This window comes from Muntiacus reevesi, chromosome 12 (genome assembly GCF_963930625.1).
Source record: "Muntiacus reevesi chromosome 12, mMunRee1.1, whole genome shotgun sequence".
In the NCBI taxonomy this organism is placed as follows: domain Eukaryota; kingdom Metazoa; phylum Chordata; class Mammalia; order Artiodactyla; family Cervidae; genus Muntiacus; species Muntiacus reevesi.
Window position 1 is genome coordinate 6,110,268 of NC_089260.1, and position 18,701 is coordinate 6,128,968.

Below are 18,701 nucleotides of genomic sequence, written 5' to 3' on the forward strand. Positions count from 1 at the left end.
GTCTCTGCTTTTTAATATGTTGTCTAGGTGGGTCATAGCTTTTCTTCTAAGGAGCAATAAAGAAATCTAGGTATGTCATTACAGAAAATCATCAAATCAGAAGCAAAACAACAAGCAGGAAAGAAACAAATGAATTAAAAAAAATCAGAAAGCGATTGACAAAATGACAGCAGAAAATCCTTACCTGGCAATATTCTTTATTTTAAATAAATCAGCTTCTCCAATTATAAAGCATAGAATGAATAGATTAAAAAAAATAACACACACACACACTATACTCAAGAGATTCATCTCAGTTTCAAAACACACTGGCTTAAAGTTAATGGATGGAAGAATTACTCCAAATATTCCAAGCAAATGGAAACCAAAAAAGTAGATAAAGAAGATGTGATATACATATATATGTGTATATGCATATATATATATATAGAATATAATAATTCTATTCTATTATCTAATATAATTCTATTATTCTGTATAACATATATATATATATATATATATATATATATATATAAATGTATAATAGAATAATACTAATAATAGGATAATACTCAGACATTTGCAGCGACATGGATGGCCTTAGAGGGTATTGAAACTGTTAGTCATTGTCTGACTCTATGTGACCCCAGGCACTGTAGTCTGCTGGGCTCCTCTGTCCATGGAATTGTCCAGGCAAGAATATTGGAATGGGCTGCCATTTCCCTCTTCAGGGGATCTTCCCCACTCAGGAATTGAACCCTAGTCTCCTGCATTGCAGGCAGATTCTTTACCATCTGAGTCACCAGTGAAGCTTAGAGGGTATTAGGTTAATTGAAATAAATCAGACCATGATTTCACTTATTTGTGGAATGTAAAAACCCAAATCAAACAACCAAACAAAGCAAAAACAGGCCCATAATTATACAGAATAAACTGGTGGTTGCCAAGGAGGGTTGTCGTTCAGATGCTCCTTGTGACCTTGCTGACTGCAGCACATCAGACCTCCCTGACCTTCACTATCTCCTGGAGTTTGCACAAACTCTTATCTGTTGAGTAGATGATGCCATCCAACCATCTCATCCTCTGTTGCCCGCTTCTCCTCCTGCTCTCAATTTTTCCCAGCATCAGGGTCTTTTCAAATGAGTCAGCTCTTTCCATCAGATGGCCTGAGTATTGGAGCTTCAGATTTAGCATTAGTCCTTCCAATAAATATTTAGGGTTGATTTCCTTTAGGATTGACTCAGATGTCTATTTCCTTTTATTTTGTTTGGCCATACTTGGCCCATATTTGGACAGATGGGTTCTTAGCATATGGAATCTTAGTTCCCTGACCAGGGATTGAACCTGAGCTCCCTGCATTGAAAGTGTGGAGTCTTAACCACTGGACTGCTAGGGAAGTCCCAAGAATGGTGGTAGGGGGACAGAGAAAATAGGTGAATGGATTAAGAGGTATAAACCTTCAAATCTAAAATAAATGAGTCAGTTATTACTTTATGCAACATAAAGTATACATCAGGAATGGAATTGATGGTATCGTAATACTTTATATGTTGCAGGATAATAGCTGGTCATAGTGCACTGATCATTTCCTAATACATAAGTATATTCAGTTACTAAGCTGGCCACTTGAAATTAATGTAATATTGTATGTCAATTATAACTAATGGAAAGAATTAATTCTAATTCTAATTAAATAAAACACATCACTAAAGACAAATGAATCATAGAAGAAATCAAAAGGGAAATTAAAAAAATATCTTGAGACAAACAGAAATGAAAATATAATGTACAAAACCTCGTGGGATGCCCCAAAACAGTTCTGAGATGTGTTCATAATAAATAATTTCAGTGAGAAAAAGGAAAGATCTCAAATAACCTATTTTTGCTTCTCAAGGAACTAGAAAAATAACAAACTAGGCCCAAAGTAAGTAGAAGGGAGGAAATATTAACAAAATCCAGAGCATAAATAAGTGAAATAGAGACTAGACAAAAACACAATGTATGAAACTAAGAGTTTTTTTTTTTTTTTTAAAGATGAAAAAATAAGAAAACTTTCAGTAGACTAAGACAAAAAGACAGATGTCTCAAATTCAGAAATGTAACAGTGGATATTGCGACAGATATCACAAATACTATGAATCATAAGTGACTACTGTGAATAATTGTTGGAGAAGGCAATGGCACCCCACTCCAGTACTCTTGCCTGGAAAATTCCATGGATTGAGGAGCCTGGTAGGCTGCAGTCCATGGGGTCTCTAAGAGTCAGACAGGACTGAGCGACTTCACTTTCACTTTTCGCTTTCATGCATTGGAGAAGGAAATGGCAACCCACTCCAGTGTTCTTGCCTGGAGAATCCCAGGGATGTGGAAGCCTGGTGGGTTGCCATCTACAGGGTCGTACAGAGTCAGACACGACTGAAGTGACTTAGCAGTAGCATGAATAATTATACACCACAAAATTGGATAACCTAATAGAAATGGATGCAACCTAACAAGCCTGAATCAGGATTAAATAGAAAATCTGTATAGAGCTATAGTGAGTAAGGAGATTGAGTCAATAATGAGAAACCTCCCAGCAAGAAAAGTCCAGATCAGATGATTTCTCTGGTGAATTCTGATGAATTAGCACCAATAGTTCTCAAACCCTTTTAAAAAATGGAAGAGGCGGGTACATTCCCAAATTCACTTATACTTCCAACATTACTTTATAACAAGACTATATGGATGTCAAATGAAAAGAAAATTACAAGCCAGTGTCTCTAACAAAAAACAGACCACAAAAATCCTCACCAAAGTTCTACTTAGTGAATTTGACAGCACACTAAAAGGATCATGCAATGCGATCAAGTGGGATTTATCCCTGGGATGCAGGGATGGCTCAATACATGTGAATCAATCAATATGATGTACCACAGTAACAGATATTGTGAAAGTGTTAATTACTCAAGTCATGTCAGATTCTTTGTGACCCCATGGACTGTAGCCCACCAGGCTCTTCTATCCATGAAATTCTCCAGGCAAGAATGCTGGAGTGGGTAGCCATTTCCTTCTCCAGGGGATCTTCCTGATCCAGGGATCAAATCTGGGTCTCCTGCACGGCAGGCGGATTCTTTACTCTCTAGGCCACCAGGGAAGCCCACCATATTAACAAAATGAAGGATACAAATCATATAATTATCTTAATAGATTATGGAAAAATATTTGACAAAATTCAATATAAAAACTTTCTACAAGGTGGATATAGAAGGGATATACCTTCTATAATAGAGCAAAAATTTAATTTTTTTATTGCTGTGATAAATGTCATGGGAATTTAAATAGGAATTGCATTGAATCTATAGATTGCTTTGACAGTATGGATATTTCAGCAATGTTAATTCTTCCAATCTGTGAACATAGGATATCTTTCCTTTTATTTGAATCTTCTTTAGTTTCTTTCTTCAAAATCTATTTTTTTTTTCAAAATCTATTTTTCAGTGTATGGATTTTTCACCTCCTTGATTAAATTCATCCCCAAGTATTTTATTATTTTTGATGTAATTTTAAATGATAGAGCTGTATTTCTTTTTCAGACTGTTCTTTTTTAGTGTATAGAAACATGACTTTGGGGGGTTAATTTTGTATCATAACTTTGCTGAATTTGCTTATTAGTTCTATCATTTGTGTGTGTGTGTGTCTGTGTATATGAAATTTTTTGACTTTTTTTTTTTTTTTTTGCATAAGATTTACATTCAATGGAGACTGCTTTACTTCTTTTCCAGCTTGGATCCATTTTATTTCTCTTTTGCCCAGTTGCTCTGGCTTAAAACATCCAGTATTGTTAATAGGAGTGATGAGAGTGGGCATCTTTGTCCTGTTCCTGATCTTAGATAAAAGGCTTCTGTTTACTATTACTATTTTTTTTTTTTACTATTGCATATGATAGCAGCAATGAGCTTTTCTTATATAATCTCTATTATAGAAGGTACGTTCCTTCTATACCCACCTTGTAGAAAGTTTTTATGTTGAAAAAGAAAAAGTTATATGCAGGGTGGGCAATGTGGGGAGAATCTGGAGTTGGCTGCAGCATGAGTGGGTGAAGATATGAGTGTAATTATGGAAGGAAAGAATTATTAAACCTCAGCTAAAGAAGAACACTAAGGAGATATTTTGAAAATTGGGGTAACCAAAATTTTATTTAATTCACAATTTTGCATAGCACTAATCCTAAATTCCTTGTCAAGAAGGCTGTAGATTGATAACCCGCAGCAGCCCCTCCATGCAAAGCTGTTTTGTTGTTTAGTTGCTAAGTCATGTCCTACTCTTTTTAAAACCCCATGGACTGTAGCCCACCAGGCTCCTCTGTCCATGGGATTTCCCAGGCAAGAGTACTGGAGTGGGTTGCCATGTCATTTTCCAGGGTATCTTTCCGACCCATGGATTGAACCCAGGTCTCCTGCATTGCAGGCAGATTGTTTACTGCTGAATCACCAGGGAAGCCATAAAGCTGCCTGTTCTCTTCATATTCCAAATATCTACACGTAATTCTACTCTCACATGGTTCTAGCATTTCTATAGTGAGTTTTCAGATTATTTCTAGTTTTCCAAATTTTCATTAATGAACATATGCTAGTCATGTCCAGTCACGTCCGACTCTTTGTGACCCTATGGACTGTAACCCACCAAGCTCCTCTGTCCATGGGCTTCTCCAGGCAAGAATGCTGGAGTGGCTGGCCCTGCCTTTCTCTGGGGATCTTCCCAACCCAGGGATCGAATCCAGGTAACCTGCATCGCAGGCAGATTCTTTACTGCTGAGCCACCAGGGAAGCCCTTTTAAAACAGAAGAAAACAATAAAAACATAAGTTCTCAAGGTTAAATAAAGCAGTATATTTCTGCTTTGTGGTTTCAGGAAATTGTGTCCTATTGGTTTTACCTCTTTTAAGTTTTCTAGCCTAACTGTGTTCCTCATTTAAAATAATATCAAAACAATTTCCAATAAACACTAGATGCAAGGAGAATAGATATAGAAATAGGATCTCCTTCACCTTTGTTAAGAGGGATATTCTATAGCTTTCCTGTATGTGGTCAGGTTTTTTAAAAAGTGGTTTATGGTTATATGTTCACATATGTTTCTAACTTGACTGGTTAGCTATTTACTCTTCAGCTTGTTGAAGGTCTCTCTAATTGGATAGAAAATGTTAGTTACTCATCACAACATAAAATAGTGGAAGGTGACACGGGGAAAGCGCTTTACTAGTCTCTTGGGAAAGAAAATTGCTTATCTGTAATTGTTTTGCTAGCTGAAGAGATATATCAGACTGCCATTTCCACATGAGTTTTCTGGATATGGTGTGACCTACTCCTTTAACGTCAACAGAAACAAACCCTTGTAGAGTTTCTCAGCCTTTTGCATGCTCTAGTTAACCTGAGGGACCTTTAAGCTGCAATTTGTAGAGAAAGACCACAGAATGACGTGGAGGAGGTAGGCACTGAATTGTAAGTCCTGTCCCAGCAGGCAGGTAACAAATTATGGACAGAAGCACTGGGAATAAGAAAAAAGAAAAGTAAAATATTCACCTATCACCTTACTTACCTAAAAGCAGACAGTGTCATGGGACACTGATGAAATAAATGTCATAAAATTCCAGAATGTTGTCTGGAGCCTGGGTGAGAAACATAATTAATTGCTCATTCATTTAATGACTACTTGTTGCTCACCTACCTTGTATCAAGTACTGTGTCAGGCAAGGGAGACACATCAGTAAGCAAGGTAGACGCGGCTCCTGTATTTAGATAGAATATGCAGTTAAACAAGCAATAACATGTTGGAGAGAGATAAACTATATTTTGAGACTTGTGCAAAAATCAACATCTTATCTCATTTTGGGAGAACTTAGGAGGATGAAAAGGCACGGATAATAAATAAGGAGTTTAGTAGACAGAAGCTTTACAGCACTCCATAAAGAAGAAACAGTTTATGAAAAGACCAGAGAGAAAAGAAACTGGGCTGAAGAGAATGAAATTCAGGATGACTGGCGCAGAGCATCTTGTTCAATTGGAATTGACACCCAAATAAGTCCCAGTGCATTCTTCTTTCTACACTGATCTATCAAATGCCTAACATTTTTTGATTCAAGATACAAAGATGAAATATTTTCTTAACTTTAGTATCTTCAATTATGGAAAATCAAATAAAACCAACAGTAACACGGAGTGAAAAGTGATATAATTGTGAGAGCCTGAAGCTCTAAGGGAAAAGAAAAAGAAAAAAAGCTTTTTCTAAGGAAAAAGCTCTAAAGGAAAATAAGGAGGAAAATCTAAGAACTGAGAAAGGTTTAAGAGGTGATTCTTGGATCGGATCTTAAAGGGCCATGGGGAGTTGGTTAAGGAGGGAAGGAAGTGCATTTAAACAGTGGGACAGCATGTCCAGTGGTTTAGAGACAAGAGAGAACAAAATACATTTCGAACTGTGAGTGGAATGTTTTTACTACAGTAGTATTTTCCAAAGAACGCCTCAGAAAACATCCTGTAAAAAGATCTGGAAACAGGTGTATTGTCTGTCCCCTTCTTGGAAAGTCACAATGCCCATTAGCATGGTAAAAGATCTGAAAATACCTACAGTGAATAACATAACACTGTTTCTTTATTTGATCCAGCATTTTTTCAAAATTGCTTTATCACAGAATTTCCTTTATTATCCTCCTTTTTATGGGAAGAGGTCAGGGGTTGAAACCAATTAAGAATCTATGAAACACAGTTTGGAATTGATACCAGGACCTACCTAAACTGGATGGTAGGGAGTGTCAGAGGAGGAGGCTACAGAAGTAACTGCTGCAGGTTAGATCAAAAAGGTCTTGGTCTGCCCGTCTTGTTAGGGAAGAGCATAACTGATCTTTCTTCCAGTTGAAAGGAGCCCCACTGGGTGATATATCAGGCCTTATCACTCATTCCACTCTAAGGGGGTTGAGAACCACCTCCCTGAGAGGTAAACTAGGAAATATTTAAATGGAAGTTCTGACATATCTTCATCATTTTTCCTCTTTTCAACTTAGCTTTTATTCATGATAATAAGAACACTTGACATGGGATCTATTTCCTTTAGTTTTTGAGCACACAATACAACATTGTCGATCATAGTATCAGTGCTATACGGCAGATATTTAAAGTCTACTTATCTTCTGTAACTGAAACTTTGTACCTTCTGAAAAGCAACTCCCCATTTCTTCCTCTCCCAGCCCAAGAAATCACCACGCTGCTCTCTTTTTTTTATGTTTGACTATTTTAGACACCTCATATTAGTATCATGCAGTAAGTCCTTCATTAAGTGGTTTATCTCATTTAGCGTAATATACTCAAAACTAATCCATACTGCCACATGTGACTAGATTTTCTTACTTTTCTTCAGAGCTAATACATTTACTATATATTTTTATTTAATATATGTACTACATTTTCTTTATCCACTGATGGGTAGTAGATTGTTTCCACATCCTGGCTACTGTGATTAGTGTTGTAATGAACACAGGAATGCAGATATATCTTTGAGTTAGTGGTTTCAGTTAGTGGTTAGAGTTTTGGATAAATGCTCATAATTGAGTTTGCTGAATCATATGGTGTCACTATTTTGAATCTTTTGGGGACTCTTCATACTGTTTTCTAAAGTGACTGCACCGTTTTACATTTCCACCAACAGTGTGCAGTTTCTCTACATCCTCATCAATGATTGTCATTTCTGTTTTGTTGTTTTGTTTTCATAACAGTCATCCTAACAAGTGTGAGGTGATATCTCATTATGATTTTGATTTGTGTTTCTCTGATGATTAGTGATGTTGAGTATCTTTATATGCATTGTCCATGTATATGAGAAATGTCTATTTGAGTCCTCTACCCATTTTGTTTTTTTAATTGGCTCTTTTTTTTTGTTTTTTTGTTTTTTTTCTGTTAAGTTGGAGTTGTTCATGCGCTTTGGATATTAATCTTTTATCACATGTATTGTTTGCAAATATTTGATCTCATTTAATAATTTGCCTTTTCATTGTATTCACCATTCTTTGCTATGCAAAAGTTTTTTGGTGTGGTGTAATTCCACTAATCTACTTTTGCTTTTGTTATCTATGCTTTTGGTGTCATAGTCAAGGAATCATTGCCATAAAGACAGACATATAGACCGATGTGACAGAATAGAGAGCCCCAAAATAAACTCAGGTGTACACCACAAGTCTTCAAGAGGACATAAAGGATGATCTCTTCAATGTATGCTGATAGCAAAACTGGATAGTCATATCCAAAAGGATGAAATTGCATACTTATCTTAAAACACACATACAAATCAACTCAAAATGGATTAAAGACTTAAATGTAAGACCCAAAACTGTAAAACTCCTAGGAGAAACCATTCTTCCACTTGAAATATGCTCCCAGAAGGGAGCACCCTCTCCAGGTGGGGAAATATACTCTTGTTCAGCAATACCTAGGGCTGGGAGGGATAGTTTTTCTGATTATAGAAAAAGCTTCATTAGTAATAAAGTAATAAAAATAATAAAAAAGTAATAAATAAAATAAAAAAATTAAAAAGTAATAAAAACAATCATATGTTCATTAGTAATAAAGAGAGTATTTTAGCTACCTATTTCTTATTCTTTAGTTTCTTATTATCTTCACAGTTTGGCAAGTAAGAAGGTGATATTTATTGTCTTCCAAGAGATCCAAATATTAAATAATTTGATCTCTATTGTGTAGGTAATTGGGAGTCACTGAAGTATTTTACCAGTGAGCAACATGGTTAGATTTGCATTTGAAGGTTTTAATGGCAGTGTAGAAGATATGCTGGAGGGGGCACACGTGGAAGTTGAGAAACCAATTAGGAATCCAGGCAAGAAATGATCAGATCTTGAACTACACCCATGGCAGCCACGATCTGAATAAGGAGCTAGGGGTATGGGATTTAGTTAGAAAGCTGAATCAACAGAACTAGGAGCCAAGAGGTATGAGATGTGAAATAGAGAAAACCTGGGACAACTCACAGATTTTTGAATGGAGAGAATTGCATTTGGTTTGATGAAAGTGTACAACTTTATTTCCAGCACACTGAGCCAAACATGCTTTAGAAACACCCAGGTAGAGGTGTACAGTTGTTAGATTATATATATTTTTCTAAGGTTGAGAGACATTTACAGTCCAGAAATTCACGTATAGCAGTTGTTGACATTTAGTGATATTTGAAGTCCTAGTCTCAATCACTCTTAAGGAGAGTGTGTGGGTAGCAGTCCCACTCAATACCAGGATTTAACCCCATTATGTGCCTAATGTGTGGTAACAGTATGCTAAGTCTTTGCACACTAGGTCTCATTTGCTTCTCCTGATAGCTCTTTAAGGTGAATACAATCACCATCATTTTACAAATGAAACTGAAGAGTTTCCACTTGTTTTGTCAACTAATAATTCATTTGGTTCATAATTATTTCCAGGATAGCTTAAGTATATCTGATAAAATATACTTGTAATCAGACACATACCACATACACAGATATGTCTTTGTTATTTCAAATATTTTTTGCAGGGGGTGTATATTCAAAGAATGCTGCTATGGAAGGCCTTTTGACAAGTTTAATTTTAGTCTTAATTGGGGTTTCGGTTTGTTACGGGAATAAAGAACAGAAAATCATGGTGCTGTCATTCCCTTTTCATTTCTCTATCAAAGACCAAATTCAGAAGCATGCTTTATATAGCATTTGTGAGTCAGAAACATAGTTCCCTACTAGAATTCTAGTAAAAGGAAAAAAAAAAAGGAAGAATACATGTATTTTCCACATGCATTTGGGTAGGGAAGTGGTCCAGGATCTAGAATTTGGTGAAAATCACTTACTTTGAAGTCTAAGGCACAGAGCTAAATGAGTTTGTGACCCCTTCTGTGGGAGAGATATTTGGATAGTAAACTGAGAGGAAGCCTCTGTACCTATGAGCTTAAATGGCAGATTGACCAGCAGATGAACATTATCTTAAAAAACAGCCCACTCCAAACAGCAAGTTAATGTAGATTTATCAGCAACTGTTTATGCACCATCTGATTTCTGAGATTTAAACTTGATTATCAGTACTATTTCTTTTCTAATCAGATGTGTTTGTTTTTTTTTTAAATCATTGGTCTGTCTGGCTAACTTTGAATATTCAATAAGATCTTTTGTGTGTGTGTACATACATATTAAATGGTAAAGAATCTGCCTGCAATGTGGGAGACCTGGGTTTGATCCCTACGTTGGGAAGATCCCCCAGAGGAGGGCATGGCAACCCACTCCAGTATTCTTGCCTGGAGAATCCCATGGACAGAGGAGCATGGCAGGCTATAGTCCATAGGGTTGCAAAGAGTTGGACACGATTGAGTGACTAATCATAACACACATATATACATTTTGATAAATCTGAAAATAAAAAATAAATATGGAGAGTGCCTAGTGGAAACAACAGGAAAGAAAACCCTTCACACCAGTGGGTGAGTTGATGTCAACTGGACTGCAGAATGCAGGCCGAAGGTAACCATCTTGGTGACCATCTTGGCCAAAGTTAACAGGTACCTTGGTATTCCACGTTATGACCACCCTGATACCTGGAATAATTGACAACTGACTACATATAGAGATATATCTGATTTCTTTGTACATTCTTCAGAGTGCAGCAGGTGGTGCTACGGCTGACATAAAAGACACTTACTGATTTTCTTCCCTTGCCCTTCCCCATCTCCTTTCTCAAGTGCCTACACCCTGGGGGCTTTGCCTGGAGACTTCACTGGGTCCCCAGGGCCACACTTCCTGCTAAACAAGCTCAGGCTGGGCAGAGGGATCTCAAGATCTTTAGAGTTTGGAATTCTGAAGTCTGTATAATTGACATGTTTTCATTCATAGCACATTTGTCTATTTTTCCTTTTGTGCAAAGCAGTTTGATTTTTTAAGTTAAAAAAAATGTTTGGCATGGATAAAGAGCTGTGATTTCTCTCTTTAATACATATCGTAAAGTTGGAGTAAACTGAAGTTGGCCATTCATTCTCCTTGTCAATCATATAAGCTTTTGAATTACATAGATGGATTTGGGATTCACTAATTACTGCATTATATTATGATGAGCATGTAACTAAACTTATACTTTTTTTTTATATTTTACAGTTTGGTTAAAGAGGTGTAATAGTTTTTTATACAAAATATAATGAATTATTGTGTATCAAGTGCTTAGGATAGTGTCCGATCCTCAGAAGGTAAATAGAGTATACCAAGAGTGTTGTTCATTTGGTCCCAGGCTTGATCTCTCTTGGGTCAAACTGCTCGGTGTAAAATATGGACTCCACACTTTAGCAGTCTGGACTTTGGATAAGTTATGTATTATCCCTTTGGTTCAATTTCCTCTTTTGCTAAGAGGGGTTCATAATAAGATCTAGGCTTTAGGGTCATGAGACGATTAAGTAAATAAAGCTCTTAGAATGTCTCTAGATAATACTGAACCCTCAATAAGTGTTTTTGTTGAAATGGATTATATAGTATATCAAAATTACTCTCACTGTGTGGTGTTGTCAAAGGTATCATGGGAAACTGCATGTAGTTTATGCTCAATAGCAAGTTATAGTAATTATTAAGATAAATTGGGGAGCTGGAGAATCTGTCCAAAGACAGATAGATGCTTGTTGCTACACAGTAAAGTAATAAATACTCTGATACTGTATGTAAAGACTTTTTACTCTGAGATAGTGCTTAGTCTGATCAGTTCATAGTGCTACATAACAATTGTCAGCATAATATCAATTTAAGAGTTTACATTAAATAAACTTTCTGGAGTTAAAGACAGTGAGCAAGAACTAGAACAGAAGCATTCCTTAGCAAACACCTTCATTGTTATGCAAGTTACATTATGCAGAAAATAACATATCTCATTTTCCACACAACTTAATAGCCTGCCAGTTACCATTTAACAGGATCAAGCTATAAATCTTTTATACAATTTGAGGGAGGCTTATGACACTCATTACTTCTTTCACTTTTTAAAAAGTTTCTAGTAATCATTTTTCCTTTGTGGTTAACAAGGTGCTAAACTCTAAGTTTTATGGTACAAACTGAGTGTATCATATTGCCTGGTTTCATTGGGTGTTTAGTTGCATAGATTTTGAAAGGTTAGTGTTGAATTCCACGTAAACATAGAATCAGTTCTAACAGTGCTTGCCATAATCCTTTCCAGTGCATGATCCTTCAAACTCTATCTTGTGATTCCAAGTGGCCTTTGTTAATTTAAATGAAGTAGAAGGCTATTTTTTTTAGACTAGTCTAAAAGTTATACTTAAAAAAAAAAACAACATATATATGTTTTTGGAATTTTCCTAAGATATAAAAAAAAAAAATGGCCTGATTCAGAAATTATTCTTCTAGCCCCTATAGAAAGCAGAATTACAGCACTGAGTGTTGACTGATGAAACGCAGCCTGGTGCAGTGGAGACAGGGCTCTTGGCTGTGAGTATTCTCTCCTTGTGGCTCTGTGAGGCTGGAGTGGGCTGGTGGCTGAAGGAATGCAGACTTCCACGTTTTCCTTCTTCTTGGAGATGGGACAAATTTCTGTCACGCCTGTTAAGGTTGTGTTGCTGGATGAATATCCGTTCTGTCTGCCACAGTATGAAAATTGTTCTTCTAGACAGTTTCTGATGACCTCTGGAGAGCACCTTCTGCACTTAACCCATGGCAGTTGGTCCATTTCTTCCAAGAATCATGGCTGCGCTGGAGCCACCGCTAATCTGTTTCCTGAATTACTTATGCATTTCTGGCTGTTGGAGCCTTCTGTGATCAAACAAGTGAGCTGGGCTACCCTCATTACCACCAGTGATATAATAGGACTTACAAATCAAAGTGAGTGCTCATATTTTTAATATGTCAAAAAAACCCTATATACATCCCAACACAAGCAACAATAAGAGAATTCTTCTCCATGCCTTGGGTTCAAGACAGTAGTGTGCTAAGCGAAATATGTCAGATAGAGAAAGACAAATACCACTCGATCTATCTTATAAGCGGAATACAAAGATAACACAGCAAATCAAAAGTCAAAAACCAAGCTCATAGATACAGACAACACGTTAGTGGCTGCTGGAGGCAAGAGGTGGGGGTGGAAGAAATGAGTGAAGGGGAATCACAACGTTAAACAAACAAAAATAAAGACTGATTCACAAGTAAATTCACAGTTTTAAAAAATGCACGCATTAAAAAATGCATTACAAAAAAAGGTGAACCTAACCAGTAATTTTAAAAGGTGAATTTAAAAGTAAGATGGTATGGTGTCTGGATCAAGATGGCAGAGTAGGAAGATCCTGAGCTCATATCATCCCAAGGCCACACTGGAACTGCAACCACATATAAAGCAACCGTCTTCTGAGAACAACCTGAAGACTAGCAGAACAGATTTCCTACAACCGAGGATATAAAGGCAAGGCCACGTTGGGAGGGGTAGGAGGGTCAGAGATGTGGTCGAGTCAGAATCCACACCCCAGGAGCGGTGACCCCAAAGCAGGGGGTTATGAAAGCTGCAGAGGTCCCCCAAGGAGCGGGACCTCTAACTGACCCCATGCTGGGATCCCTACCTGGGAAAACTCGCACTGGAAGATGAGGGCCCATAATTCTGCTTTGAAAATCACGGGGGTGTATATCTGGGGGAGCCTGAGAGCTGTAGGAAGCCCAGACTCTGCTCTTGATCCATACATAAACTTGCTCCAAGGCCCAGCACAGGGGCGAGAGCTTGAGAAGCAGTCAAATGAATGGGAGATCCATTTGCTAATTTTAGGAAGTGAGCCAGAAAGGCAGAGATCTGGTGGGACTTTCTCCAGGGACAAAAATGCTAGCAGGCTCCTTTTTTTGTTTCGTTTTGATCAATCCATCCACTTGGCTGGGCACATTTTTCTCACTTTCCATCAAGGTAACTAGCACCATGTTCTCGGCCCCAGCGCAGAATTCCTCTGAGGACCACCCCACCCATACCACTCACGCTGGCCTTGAAAGTGACTCCCACCCCCCCTCCACCGGGCAGTCCATGCTGACCAGGACCAGTGCCCCTTAAAAGTGGCTCCTGCTCCAGGAAGCCAACCTTTCTCCACTTAGCGGGAGCCTCTGCCAGCACGAATCTCCCTCCAGAGTAGCTCCTGGCTTCTGGGATGCCAGCCCCTGTACCAGGGTGCGGGTACAGGTGTTGTCAGAGCTTGCAGCCGGTCCAGGGGCCAGTTCTGTCTTATCAGCGCTCCTGCAGCAGAAGCCAGGCCTGACAGACAACCGTGATGGGGGGCCAGTCCCCCCAGCTGCACAACAGCAGTATTTGAGGCTAAGCCTTGGAGCCAACCCCACCCATCAGCCTGCCTGAGGCAACCATAGCTAAACCACAACACCCTCAGATCCAGGAAAGCCGCCACCAACATACAGCAAATACATTGAAATCAGCCACCTACCATGTTAAAGACACAGCAGACATCAGAGATGGCCTGGATGAAGGTCTCAGGATCAGTGCAGACATTTTCCATGTGGAAGCTGACACCGATGACATCAATACTTAGCTCTTTGGCCCATTCCTAAAGAATCCTGCTAGTTTTGACTCTGGGGCCAAATTTCACACTGAGGTGGCAGGCTGCTTTGGAGTCATTGGTGGCAACCCACAAAACCGACTTTGCCTTTGGATATGACCTGGCAACTTCTATCAACTCAACTTCACTATCAAAGGTCATCATCTGGATTCCATTATTGGCAGCATACTTAATCTGATACACTTGCTTAGAAGAATTCACATAGATAATCCTTTCTGGAGGCACCATGAAACTCTGCACCAACTGTATTCCAGTCATGCTGGCACAGTCAGATCTTATTCCAGTGGAAGCTCAGGTCTTCATGGTGCTTCTGCTCTCATTGCACTTGACTGCGTTAAAGGGGATGACCAGCGGAAGAGCTTTTAACCCTCTCAATTATTTCTTTAAAATGTATTTTCGGTGTGCCACACGGAAAGCATCTGTATCATCAAAACAAATTTCATCAATCTTTTTTGGTCCAGAATGTCTTTCTGTAAAGCCATTTTTCAGGAAATGACAAACTCTTCACTACTGAAGTTGTTCATAGTTGCTTGATGTCTTTCTGAAACACAGCAAAAAGGAAAACTAAGAGATTTTAAAGAAATTATTGCCAGCTCTTCACAAAAGCATTTCTCCAGGAGTTTCGAGTCCCACTGAAGACGCATGTGCCCCCAGTGCAATGGAGGGAGTATTCTGATAAACACAGAATTCACTGCTCATCTTAGAAGGCCGGGGCACCAGGCCAGCCCCAGAGAGCTGCCGGACCACAGCCGGCCCACTGCTCGGCCTCTGCTCTCATCAGCTCCCCGTCCAGCCGCTGGCCTCCTGCATCTGCCCACAGAGGGCTGTCAGCCCAAGTTGGCACTGCAGTGCTGGCAGAGACGTGCTGCTGGTGGACGCTGAGAAGACTGAACCTAAAGGGACTTTGAATGGACAAGAAAAGGCCATAACTGGAAATAAGAACACAAGGAAAGAAGAACACCTCACTGATAAAAGCATATATACAGTAAAGGTAGTGGACCAACCATCTATAAATTGAGCATGACATTTAAAGGACAAACAAGCGAAATCATTTATACCTAAAATAGCTATGAGATACACAAAACAAAAACTGCAAAATAAGACATCAAATGATGGGGGAGGGCAGTAGAAAGGTGCTGCTTTGGTAGTGCACACAGATTAAGTGACTATCAACTTAAAATAGATTGCTATATACCTAGGTTGTTATATGCGACCTTCATGGTAACCAGAAACCAAAAACCTATAACAGATGTTCAAAAAATAAAGGAAAAGAAATGCAAACAAAACACTAAAGTCATCAAATCACAAAGGAAGATAAAAAAGGAAACAGAAAGGGAGAGAGCAGAGCTGTAAAACCTATCAGACTACAAAGAGCAAACTGTAAATAATTACACGAGCTGTGCTTAGGCTTGTCTGACTCTGTGACCCCATGGACGACGGTAGCCCGCCCAGCTCCTCTGTCCATGGGATTCTCCAGGCAAGAATACTGGAGTGGGTTGTCAGACCCTCCTCTAAGGGAACTTCCCACCAGGGATTGAATCCAGGTCTTTGTGTTGCAGGCACATTGTTTACCATTTTAGCTACCGGGGAAGCCCAAGAATACTGGAGTGGGTAGCCTCTCTCTCCTCCAGGGAAACTTCCCAACCCAGGAATCGAACTGGGATCTCCTGCATTGCAGGCAGACTCTTTACCAGCTGAGCTACCCAGGAAGCCCAAATAATTACATACCTATCAACAATTGCTTTAGATGTAAATGGAATAAATACTCCAATCAAAAGACATAGGGTGGATAAATGGATTAAAAAAATAAGTAGTTTTTGTCATTTTGAAGTGTTTTTATATGCCATTATTTTTACACAAATAGCATTATAAAGACTCATTTCCAAAATTGATTGTATATTTTTCTAAAATATGATAACTAAATACATAAATACATTGTTTATCATAGGTATAAACAACAGAAGGATGGAAAAAGCACAAAGAACTTAAAATAGTACATTTTCTTCAGCTCTAGCTTTATCAAGAAACAATGCCCATCAACATCATCTGAAAATGAAATACTTTATAAAAGGTACATGGATCTGCTCCATGACTGCATTTGTAGCAGAGTGACTTTTATCATGAGGGTCAAAATTGACTAAGTTCTTGAATTATCAATATTTTCTTCTAGAACAATGTTGTTAACAACTTAAAGCAGTAGTCATGATGTTTTTAAATTATTTAAAAATGTACTTTATCCAATAGTCAATCTTTACTTAGATCACTTTAAGTCAGAATATAAATCTGTAAAGGAATCTGTATAGTAGAATTAGTAAGACGTTGAGTCAAACAACTAAGTTATGGGAAGACTCCCAAACTAGATGAGGCTTCATTTAAAGTTTTCTCCAAGCAGAAATTTCTAACCAGAGACAATGTCTTATGACAATTACAAAATCCAGAATGTAATATAATGGAGATCAATATTTGATGATTGAACTATGTGGTGTATTTCCTTAATTCAAGCATCTTGCTTTTAGGAACTGGTTTAGCTGCTCTAACAAAGAGATCCTAAAATACAGTGAATTACATAATCTAAGCTTTATTTTATTTGCTTGTGTAACAGACTAGAGAAGTTTAGGTTGGCAGGAGCCTCAGCTTCAGCAAGATATTCAGGAGCTAAATTTGCTTTCATCATGTTACTTGCTATCTCATGTATATATATATATATAGTCTTAAGTGGAAAAATATAGGGTTACCTCCATATACATCTGCAAGGAGAAATGTAAGAGTGGAAGGGGAGGGAAAACAATCTCCCCTTTATGCATGCAATCAGGAATTATCCACATCACTTTCTTTCATTATACTTTGGCAAGAGTTTAACTTGTAGACACAGTCAGTTGCAAGACAGGCAGTTGTCTCACAGCTAAAACTTGCAGGGGATTCTATTATGAAAGGTAGAAGGGGAGACTGATAGTGACAGACAATCTGCAATCACCCCTATGCTTTTTCATGACAATATAAGGTAGTTACATGACAAAAATACACATGACCTGCTTAGTTAAAAGAAAACTTAGAGAATATTGAACAAACTAATAATTGAATGCACATGAAAGCAGTCTAGAATTCCAGAAATAATGAAAATATAGAATTTTAAAAATTGTTAGAAACACTTTATTGAAGAATTGGAAATTCTAAATCAGTTTCTATAGCACTGAGTGTAACTTATTCAGACAATTTATTGTTTTCAGGTATGCCTTACCAAGTAACTTGGCAAATCTAACTACATATCCACTTTCAAGTACAGAAAAAAATTAAGAAAAAATCATATTATTGACACACAATAACATTTTCATTAGTTTATCCAGAACATTGTAAAGCTCTGGAATACAAAATTCAAAGGCCAAAATGTGATGAATGCATCATTTTGTGTATGTGTGTGGGCTCAGTCATTCAGTCATGTCTGACTTTTTGCAACTCATGGACTGTAGCCTGGCAGGTTCCATTGTGCATGGAATGGACAAGTATCTTCCAGTAAAAAATACTGCATTTGGTTGCCACGTTTTCTCCAGGGGACCCTTCTGACCGAGGGATCGAACATGCATCTTTTGTGTCTCCTACATTGGCAGGAGGGTTCTTTAAGCACTAGCACCACCTGAGGAGCCACAGAGCAGCATCTTATTAGATTACAAAACAGCTTCATACCTAGGTCTTGGTGTGGAAGTGTTGCTCTGTAAGGGTCTCTTTATGGAGTTAATTTGGATATGCTGAGTGTTTAAACACATTGCAGGGTCTTTTTATAACAAAATATTAGACATCCCCCCTCTTTTTTTTTTGACCTACAACATTATGTTAGTTTGTGTACAAAACATAGTGATTTTATATCCACATGCATCTGAACATGGGAATTCCTAGGTGGCGCTAGTGGTAAAGAACACACCCACCTGTGCAGGAGACATAAGAGCCACAGGTTCAATCCCTGGGTCGGGAAGATCCCCTGGAGAAGGAAATGGAGACCCCTTCAGTATTCCTGCCTGGAGAATCCCATGGACAGGGGAGCCTGGAGGGCTACAGTCCACGGGGTCACAAAGAGTCAGACACAACTGAAGTGACTTTAGCACACAAAATGATCATCATGATGAGCCTAGTCGTGTCACTACACAAAGATGTTAC

At 38.2% G+C, this 18,701-nt stretch overlaps 1 protein-coding gene and 1 pseudogene across 1 annotated transcript in view; one reads left to right on the forward strand and one right to left on the reverse strand.

Moving 5' to 3' along the window:
* The window catches only part of CNBD1 (cyclic nucleotide binding domain containing 1), a 351,846-nt gene that overhangs the window by 193,524 nt on the left and 139,621 nt on the right, over positions 1–18,701 (forward strand). The window lies entirely within an intron of this gene.
* LOC136145181 (ornithine decarboxylase pseudogene) lies at positions 14,347–15,076 on the reverse strand (annotated as a pseudogene).